This window comes from Taudactylus pleione, unplaced genomic scaffold, assembly GCF_031769625.1.
Source record: "Taudactylus pleione unplaced genomic scaffold, aTauple2 ptg000182l, whole genome shotgun sequence".
Taxonomy (NCBI): Eukaryota; Metazoa; Chordata; class Amphibia; order Anura; family Myobatrachidae; genus Taudactylus; species Taudactylus pleione.
In genome coordinates this window covers 2,659,267-2,668,467 of record NW_028284584.1, presented here as the reverse complement: position 1 = coordinate 2,668,467, position 9,201 = coordinate 2,659,267, and the positions used below count along the sequence as shown (strand labels likewise).

The 9,201-nt window shown below is 36.3% G+C and overlaps 1 pseudogene; it reads right to left on the bottom strand.

The window, feature by feature from the left end:
* Positions 1-3,636: 3,636 nt before the first annotated feature.
* On the bottom strand, positions 3,637-3,755 carry LOC148519801 (5S ribosomal RNA; annotated as a pseudogene).
* Positions 3,756-9,201: the final 5,446 nt, after the last annotated feature.

The window sequence follows — 9,201 nt, the reverse complement described above, 5'->3', positions numbered from 1 at the left end:
TATGTGGCCCAACTGGGAACTGTAATTTTAATGGACTATCTCAGGGGCATTGCTTTCCACCTTCAATTAGGACTAATTTAATGGAAACTTTGTAAATTCTACATATCTCACAAGATTTTTTTCTGCTAATGTTATAATTGTTTTTTTCATTCAACTAGTTTACGCGTATTTTAAAAACGCAAAATTAATACTTTAAAAAATGGATGGATGGATACTACCATGTTGAGTTGGTAAGTTTACTCTCATTCATATATATTTGAAAGACTTTATGGATACACATCTTATATTTCTAATATGTGTATTATGAATGTCCATTTTCCATTTTTGAACCATATATAAGAATACATTTATAATAATAATTTAGAAACATATAAGCTCATGCATAAGGTATAATGTTATTGTTATGTTTGTTTTCGGCATAATTGAAATGTGTACCATAATTTATTGACTATACCTCAACCTAAAACTTCTTTTAGCCTAACTCGTGTCCTCTGTATACTCTTTTACAATGGTGCTCAAATTATATTGAAACAGAAAACATTCATGAATGGCCATACTGACAATCAAGAATGGATACAGCACTTTATTGTTTACTATGAAAAATTTAAAAATTGTTATTATTGTTCTAAATTAGTTTTTTTACACAGTTTATTCCACTGGCCTTTATATAATCCACAAATCACATTAAACCTGGTTGCCTACACTTTGCACTACACCGAAGTAAAATCAATGAATAGTTTATCATCTCTTACATAGCCCTGCTTCTGTTTTCAAATTGTAACCCATATGACGTGCTAACTGCTAGACTTTAATCTCCGGTTGAGTAACACGGACACAGGTGTTGGTAACCGGATTAGTGTGTCCTTTTAAAATTTCTTGCTTACATCCATTTGTAGGCTTATGTTTTGACAAGTGTACATCTGATATTATGCTTTAAATAAGAATTGTAAGTTATGGACTCTATAGGTGAGTATTTACAGAATAATTGTTCAGTATCGATTCTGTCTCGAGATGGCTGAGTGTCTACAGTCAAAATATTCAAGATGACAGTGATTGTTCTTTTATAACCCATCAGACTTTTGTCTTAACAAAGATCCTATTTTTAATTTTATGTGTATTTCGGTAGTGACTTAGTTTTTCATAAATAATAAAATGGACTATATAGTCCTTAACTACAGTTTATGTCTCATATAGGGTTACTATAGACATTGAGGTGGTATTATTAATAGTTTCATAGTGTACAACAATACAACTTTGTCAGTGTGTTGGAAGCATATAGTTAGAGCTATATGTAGGAATATTGCTGTAGTACTACAGTATTATTTAGTATCTTCTTTTACATCATATTTGACTCCGTAGTATATGGTTTAAAATTCATCTGTAAAATCTAATCTGAAAAATAAACCTCCTATTATAACTCTCATCATGATCTAAAACATTGACTAAAATTATGTATTCCAAATTAATTTTTTGATAAATGGACATGTAGTCTATTGTAATTTCTGAAGAACTGTTGAGCAATAGCTTGTTTTGTCCATGTGTTTCTGTCAAACTTTTTCCTTAATAGAATGATTTCCATAAATTCAGCAACTGTATTAATTAGACCATATTTACAATTTATAAAGTACACTTTCAAATTCAAAACCATTTATGTACTTTAAGTAACTTCTATACTTTGTGGTATTGGAATGTAGTTATAACATGTAAGGAACTTCTAGTCAGTAATAACAAACACTGATAATTTAAAGTATTCAAATAAAGTTATCCTCAATGAAAAAAAAAAATGCTGACTCTGGCATTTCAGTTTGGATACCAGCCTGCCCCCCTCTTATCACAGTAAATACCTTACCACTTTTTAAGATCAGACTACTACATAATAACATATTCCAATGGTCACACTGCACATTTAAAGTTAACCATAACTGTAAGAGTAAAGACAAGCTGGGTAATCATTTTAATAATTTTAATTTTATTTAAAAATAATTATTAATTTTCAATTTAAAAATCCAAAAAATTTCTATATTATCTTTTTATATAATATCTCAATGAAATACTATTAATCATAATAATTAACATTAAAATAATAAAATAGGGTAATTGATGTACAACAAAATATAATATATAATTGAAATTTTCAAAATAATAAATGTAAAAATCAAAAACAACAATTATCACAACGTACATGTCCATAGCTTAAGAAGAAAAAAATACAGGTTTGTAGCAAGGAATTGCATAAAATGATCAAACTATAATTTAGGATTTCCAAGAGGACAATATTGCCTCATTATAGGTTGTCAAGTTAACTGCATATCGTAGATTATCCTTAACTTTATGGGGAAGATTATGAATTTATGGTCCATCGAGAAGTCCATAATCCAGGAGCCAAGAGAAAAAGAGAAAAATATGTTTTCCACCACGCTGTCTGGTCCAGTCTGAATTCCATCATCCAGGATCCAAGATGTTGATTTGTTGGGTAAAATATAAAAATCTAAACAATAGCATTACTTAATCATTACACTCAGTCTCAGACCTATCATAAGGTTGTAATGCAGGGTACACACTGGACCAAATATGTGACATTCCATAGAAGGGGCAATGTTAGTGTCATTTCACCATCTACAGTAAGTGTTTGAAATACATAGTGTCATCTGTGCAAAACAATGTTTTATTTAAAATATATCATGGTTAAGTCGTCGCGCATCATGCTGTGAGTACGGACAGTCCGCCATCCCCTGTACTCTTGCTGCAGAGTCTGATGGTGAAACAGAACACAAATGAGTAGACATGTAAATGGCCACCCAGTTTGAACGTTGAACACTATACATTTTTTGGGTTCGGTATGAATCCTGACACCAGAACGGTGAGGATCCCGACAAGTTCTGTAAACCTACTCCAATCTCCCCTAACCCTCCAGGCCATACAAGGTGTGATAAAAAGAGGTACAATATGTCTTATAAGATTTCCCTTTAAATTTTCTCTTGAAATTTTACATACGATGTGTTCAAAAGGTGTACGATTTTTCATACGATCATACTATCTGATGTTTCATTTCACGATTATAAAGCGTAAACGAGAGTTTTGTTGTGCACATAACCATTACGAGGAATCTGCTGGAATCCGTCTCATGACAAAATGGAGGAGGGGAGTGGCTAGGGATTTTTAAACACCTCAGAACAAATAGGGTGGGTATCGCACAGAACCTTATCCTATTATAAGCCAATCATTCCAGACCATCCATAAATTATCTCAATACTTATTTTGTATCATAAATCTTTGTTGGTGGCGCTCCCAAAGCCCAGAGAATATCATATACAAGAACAAAGAAAACAAGAAGGGCTTGTCATTGGGGCACTCTTAGATTCAAATACATAAAAAAGTACTATTAATATTAATTCTTAAAATTATACAGATCTCCTTGAAAAAACAAAGTTAAGTGGGTGTGGCGAAAATATTAAGAACATATTCTAGGTGGTCAAATTCCTACAACATAACAAAGAAATTCAAAAGAGTATCGTATTCATGTTATCATAATGATTACTTCCATAGTAACCCTGTGATTACCAGACTCTAAAGTATTTTCATATGAACAAATTGCTATGTTAATCACTCTGTCCCAATCCACCTCTTATCTGAGACTACCTACAACACCTGGTGTTCCAAGGTGGTCACCCATCCAAGTACTGACCAGGCCCAATACTGTATAGCTTCCAAGATCGGACGAGATTGGGCATATCCAGTTTGGTATGGCTGTAGGCTTAATATTGTTTGAGAGAGTCTGAATGTCCTGTTGTATACAAAGCAATATTGTTTGTAGGACTATCTTGCTTAAGGAGTCCACTTTGTTCAAAATGATACAAAAATTAAAAGAAAGTATTACACAAGCGTACTTTATTTGTATCAGAGTTAATCCCGGTGCTGATATTACTTTCAGATCACATTCAACATGGAGCATTTAAATTCTCCAAATATTGAAGCAGAATGAGTAGGGTTAAAAGGGGAGAGAGGGTATAACCCTCACTCCATGATAAATCCAAGCAGTGAACAGGATGAATATATTAAAGCAATAAGGTATATCAGCCACATGTAGTTTCCACAGTAGTGTGGAGCTAGGCACCCACTTTCAAATTAAGTCAAGTTGTAAACAATCACAACACTAAGGGGTCTATTTACTAAGCAGTGTTAGGAGACAGAGTGAAAAGTGATAAGGTGCCAGCCAATCAGCTCCCAACTGTCATTTTTTAAACACAGCCTGAGAGATGACAGTTAGGAGTGGATTGGCTGGCACCTTATCACTTTTCACTCGGTCTCCTAACATTGCTTAGTAACTAGACCCCTAAGTCTGTATGAAACATGAACACGCAGGTCTAAACCTTGACAGCTGCACTGACATGGCGGTCAGACAGCTGTTATACATATGGTATCGCACACACCCACATATACACACAACGCATACTAGCGAATGTACACAATTATCTTACACTCACATATGCATGTACTTATAAAAAGGTTCCAACACATTAAACGTGATATTAGAGGTTTTATTAGCAAATAATTATGTTGTGAAATTTATGTATATGATATTTAAGGTATAGAAGCTAGTAGACATGTCATGTTTGGTACCATTCTAAACCTCTGTTTATTTGCAGAAACGCAATGGTGTCTTATTGCAGAAGTAAATACTAAAATAACAAAAGATACCATATGTGAGTAGTGTTACATGGCTCCACTCATTAGTATATGATCATGACCAATATTGGATATATCTGTAAATCAATGTGACATCTGTGGTTTCTTTACAAATACGGGGGTTGATGAATTGCATTGCTCTCCCCATGTACCTTATAAAGAATATACTATTGTGATGAATGAGTGTCTATGTGGAACAATTACTTATATAAAGTGAAACGATTCCTTCTATGAGAGGTAATACACAGTATACATATCAGTTTGGAATATTGTCTTTTTGTTTTCCACATGAGATAAGACTTAAAAATTGCTATATATGCATGGGACCTATACTATATTACTCAATCTTGGATTATTATGAATGAGATATCATTTGTATATGCCACAGTTAATTATACTATTATGACATTCACAATTGGGTAGCAAAATATTTATCCTATGTACTCGACACAGGGTTACATATCCGAACTTTATGTATATTTAGCATCTTATGTTATTACTTACTTATAGTTTCACCTTTTGTTTATAATGTGTTATACATATGCTCGTATAGAATTAAATTATATTGAGCAACAGGCAAGGACCTAGGGCTCTAGATCTATGAGATCTGTATAGAGCCTATCAGACGCCATATCCTGATTAGTCATACCCTGATATATATGCTCTGGTATCTGATTTTGCTTTTCAGATCACGCATATAAAATATGGTAACACAATTTTGATTCTATATATGTTATTTGTGTCGTTTGTGGTGTATGTGTATTTTGAGAATTATTTTAAAAGAATATAATAAAAATTTAATTTTAAGAATTTAATCGAATATAAGAGTGCCCCACAAAAAGAGCCTTTCTTTTCTCTTTTTTGGATACAGTTGTTATCTGGCTCTGGGGAGCACCACCAATATAAGATATCTGTAGATCCAAGTTCCCTTGGACGTTATTTCTGAATGTTAGTTAAAAGATATAGGAGTATATAATATTGCATAAAACAATTTTTCTGTGCGGAGATCATTTCCCCTCTCTTGTTCCACTAAACCGAATATAGGCTTGTGAGCTGGGGCAGTAGGCAGTCATTTCCTCCATATGCTTAGGTGACAGCAGATTCAGGATTGATATACTGCATACTGGGCCAGTGCGCATGCGTAAGTATTGGTTTTGTACCTTGTTAATGTATCATCTTTTGCGCTAATTGTATTTAGATCATAGCACGTAACTAAATGCTTTTTATGTGAATAATAACTTTTGTGCTTTGGAACCACACTCAAAGTCTGGAAAGCGATTATTTCATATGCGACATTTAGAGTGTTTAGATAATTAGGAATTCATAATTGCTTATTGCAGGCAAACCAGCAACTTAGCCTCATTACTGGAGCATGAGGATTAACTGGTGATCTGGTTACAGACACGTCAGGAAAATTCAATCACCTAATTACACCAATACTCCACGGTTATATCTAGACTATACAGCGCTGATGGACCTATGACGTCACACCCATGTGACCCAGCCTGAAAGGGGGAGGGGTGGGGATGCTAACGGGGGACCAAAAGTGTCCCTTCGCGGGCTCGCTACGCTTCGGGCACAGTGGCTCGCTGCGCTCGCCACAAATATTTATTCCTCCTCTATGCCCTCATGGATGGTAACACAGGAGCGGTCCAGCCTCCTGCAGCGGTCACGTGGTGGAAACGTCACAGAGGTCCTTTAGCTACGTAGGAAATAGCAGCAACCAATACTCCACACTCTTCTGCCGGGCTAAAGGCTGTCAAAAGAAACCCTAGTTTTATCTGTGTGGATTTTAACAGAGTATCAGTTTTTTACTATTTGTATCCAATTGTTTATTTCTACAGTTCTTCTACAATTTATACTGTAAAAGTATTCTATACAGGGGATCAATTTAGTATAAACCAGCTACAATTAGCTTATTTCTGGGAAGAGTATTTTATGTATTATTATATTGTCTTTTCTAAGTTTTGAGTGATTATTTTTGTCTTATTGTAATTCTTACTCCCAGGAGTCAATTTATTTTATTGTGATTCATAAATATTCACTAATTTTTATTATATTTTTATGTATTGTGTATTTTTAATGACTCAAGCTCCACAACACTCTCTTGTAACATGGTATTAAGCAGATTTTCTGAAAGTAAATGTTAAAAAAGGTGGGCTCTCTACCTAGTATACAATAAGCTTTAGTCCCCAGAAGGAAATGCATAGGACATTAGTTTATAAGCTGCTCACAGAGAGTACAGTTATGAGAACATCCTCTGCAACTAATGAGGGGATCATTATTTGTAGTATACAATTGTCATACATCCGGACAAGAAAGGGGTTAACCAACCCACACGCCTCATGTTCTGGGCACCTACTAGGGGAAAGATTTAAGGAATGAGTTTTTATTAGAATTGAAGCTCTGTATATGCCAATTTAAATTAATTTTATTATATATATATACATACATACACACAGGTCTCCACAAATGTAGCGCATAGTGGTTTTTTTACATATTTGTTTGGAGAGGTATTTCTTTATATAAGAGCGGCAGCTGCAGAACTTCTAAGATGTCACCTCCACGCTTTCACCTGAGGGGCTAAAAAGGGGAGAGGAGTAGGCAGAAGTTTTGCCTAGGGTGCTGAGAAACCTAGCACCGGCTCCGGGTCTACTGGATGTGCAGGTTTAATTCCCTCCATCCAGACGGCCTCAATTAAGCTATAGAATGGATTTCCATTATTTAATCTCAGCAGGTCATGAGGGTTCCATGACCTGGTAGACATGTTCTCCTTCTCCCGATTCCAGTATTTCCATGTAACTTCCATGTCCCTATATTTTAATTTTTTTTTGTAGCAGTAGACTCAATTACCATTCATCCAGCAATATTTATAACACTATCTATACAGACATTTCAATTGTTTCATCGCGTTTTATTGTGTTAGAAGCATAGGAAGAAGATCATCCTGTGATGGGTATAAATATATCCTAATTTAGGTTTCATTAGTTTATATAGTTTGATACAGGGCACTTCAAATTATACATATTTAATAGAGACATGCCTCTTTTTTGGGACATCATCATTAGTCTGCTCTAACCCTAACCACAAGTCATAACCCCAAACCCACACCCCAACCCTATCCCTAACCCCCCATTTCTAATCCCAACCCTAACCTCAAACGCTAACCCTAGCCCCAAACCTAACCTCAACCATCTTGGTTTGGACATCATCATTAATTAATCCCCTCTAACCCTAACATGTGCCGAGAGACTTGCCTACATTAAATATAAGAATAATAAATATCTCAAGTCCATGCTAACTCTAAGACACTTGAGAACTGTTACTATTCCTATTTGTGGTGACATATTGGGTACTCTGTAGATGTGGGAGGACACAAAGGGCCTGATTCAGACCCACTCGCAAGCGGGTCGATGGCAGTGCAGTGCGCACGCGTGGCGCTGCGCGTGGGCGAGCCCCAGAACAAGCGAGAAATCACTCTCGTATCAAAAAGGGGCGGCTGTCGATGTTGATTGACAGCTCGCTCTGTTTGGTAGGCGAGTCGGGTGGCTTTACAAATGGAGACGTTCCTGAAGGAACGCCTGCCGTTTGGGGGCAGCCCCACTGACATCACGAGTGATGTCAGTGGAGCCGCCCCCAGAGTGATGTCAGTGGGTGAGTTTCCAGCTCTAAAACCTCACTGGGGCTTGTGGGAACGAGACCCTACCACAAGGGTCTTGTCGCAAGCCCGATCATCGCGACCATCACCTGGCCAGGAGGCTGGATTTAAAAAAAAAAAAAAAGCGTCCGCCCTGATTCGGAGCGAGTGCACGCTTTTTGCGTGTGGCTCTGAATCAGGCCCAATGTATGATGTGCTCATATAATTTGAGAACAACCTCCATTAGAGTTAATAAAGAAAATGATACACATACTATCACCAGTTTCATCAATTGTGATTCTACTTTTAATCTTCATCTTATCACCTGTAGTTGTGGTCTATGGTCTGTGCCATTAGTGCTCTTAAACAAAAGGTTTATGGAACATCATTGTAACATTAATAAAGTAATAACACACAGTTTACATAATAATTTTTTTAATTCACATAACCGTGATCTGCATAGGGGGACCATTACTGGGGGGAAACTACATAGGCGGGCACTGCATAGGGGGGACCAGTACTGAGGGCATTGTATAAAAGGCACTGCATAGGGGGGTAGTAGCAGCTGGGGCTGGCATAGGTGCTGGGGGGGTGGTACATTTTAATTTTGGGGTGGGGGCACCAACATTTGTCTTGCCTCCGGGCACCTGGGATGAAGTTATGCCACTGCCTTAACCCCAAACCCTAACTCCAACGTTAACCATCTAGGTTGGGATTTTATTATTAATTAGTCCCCTTTAACCCTAACTTGTGCCGAGAGACTTATTGCCTACATTTAATATAAGAAAAATAAATATCTCAAGCCCATGCTAACCCTAAGCCACTTGAGAACTGTTACTATTCCTATTTGTGGTGACATATTGGGTAGTCCATAGATG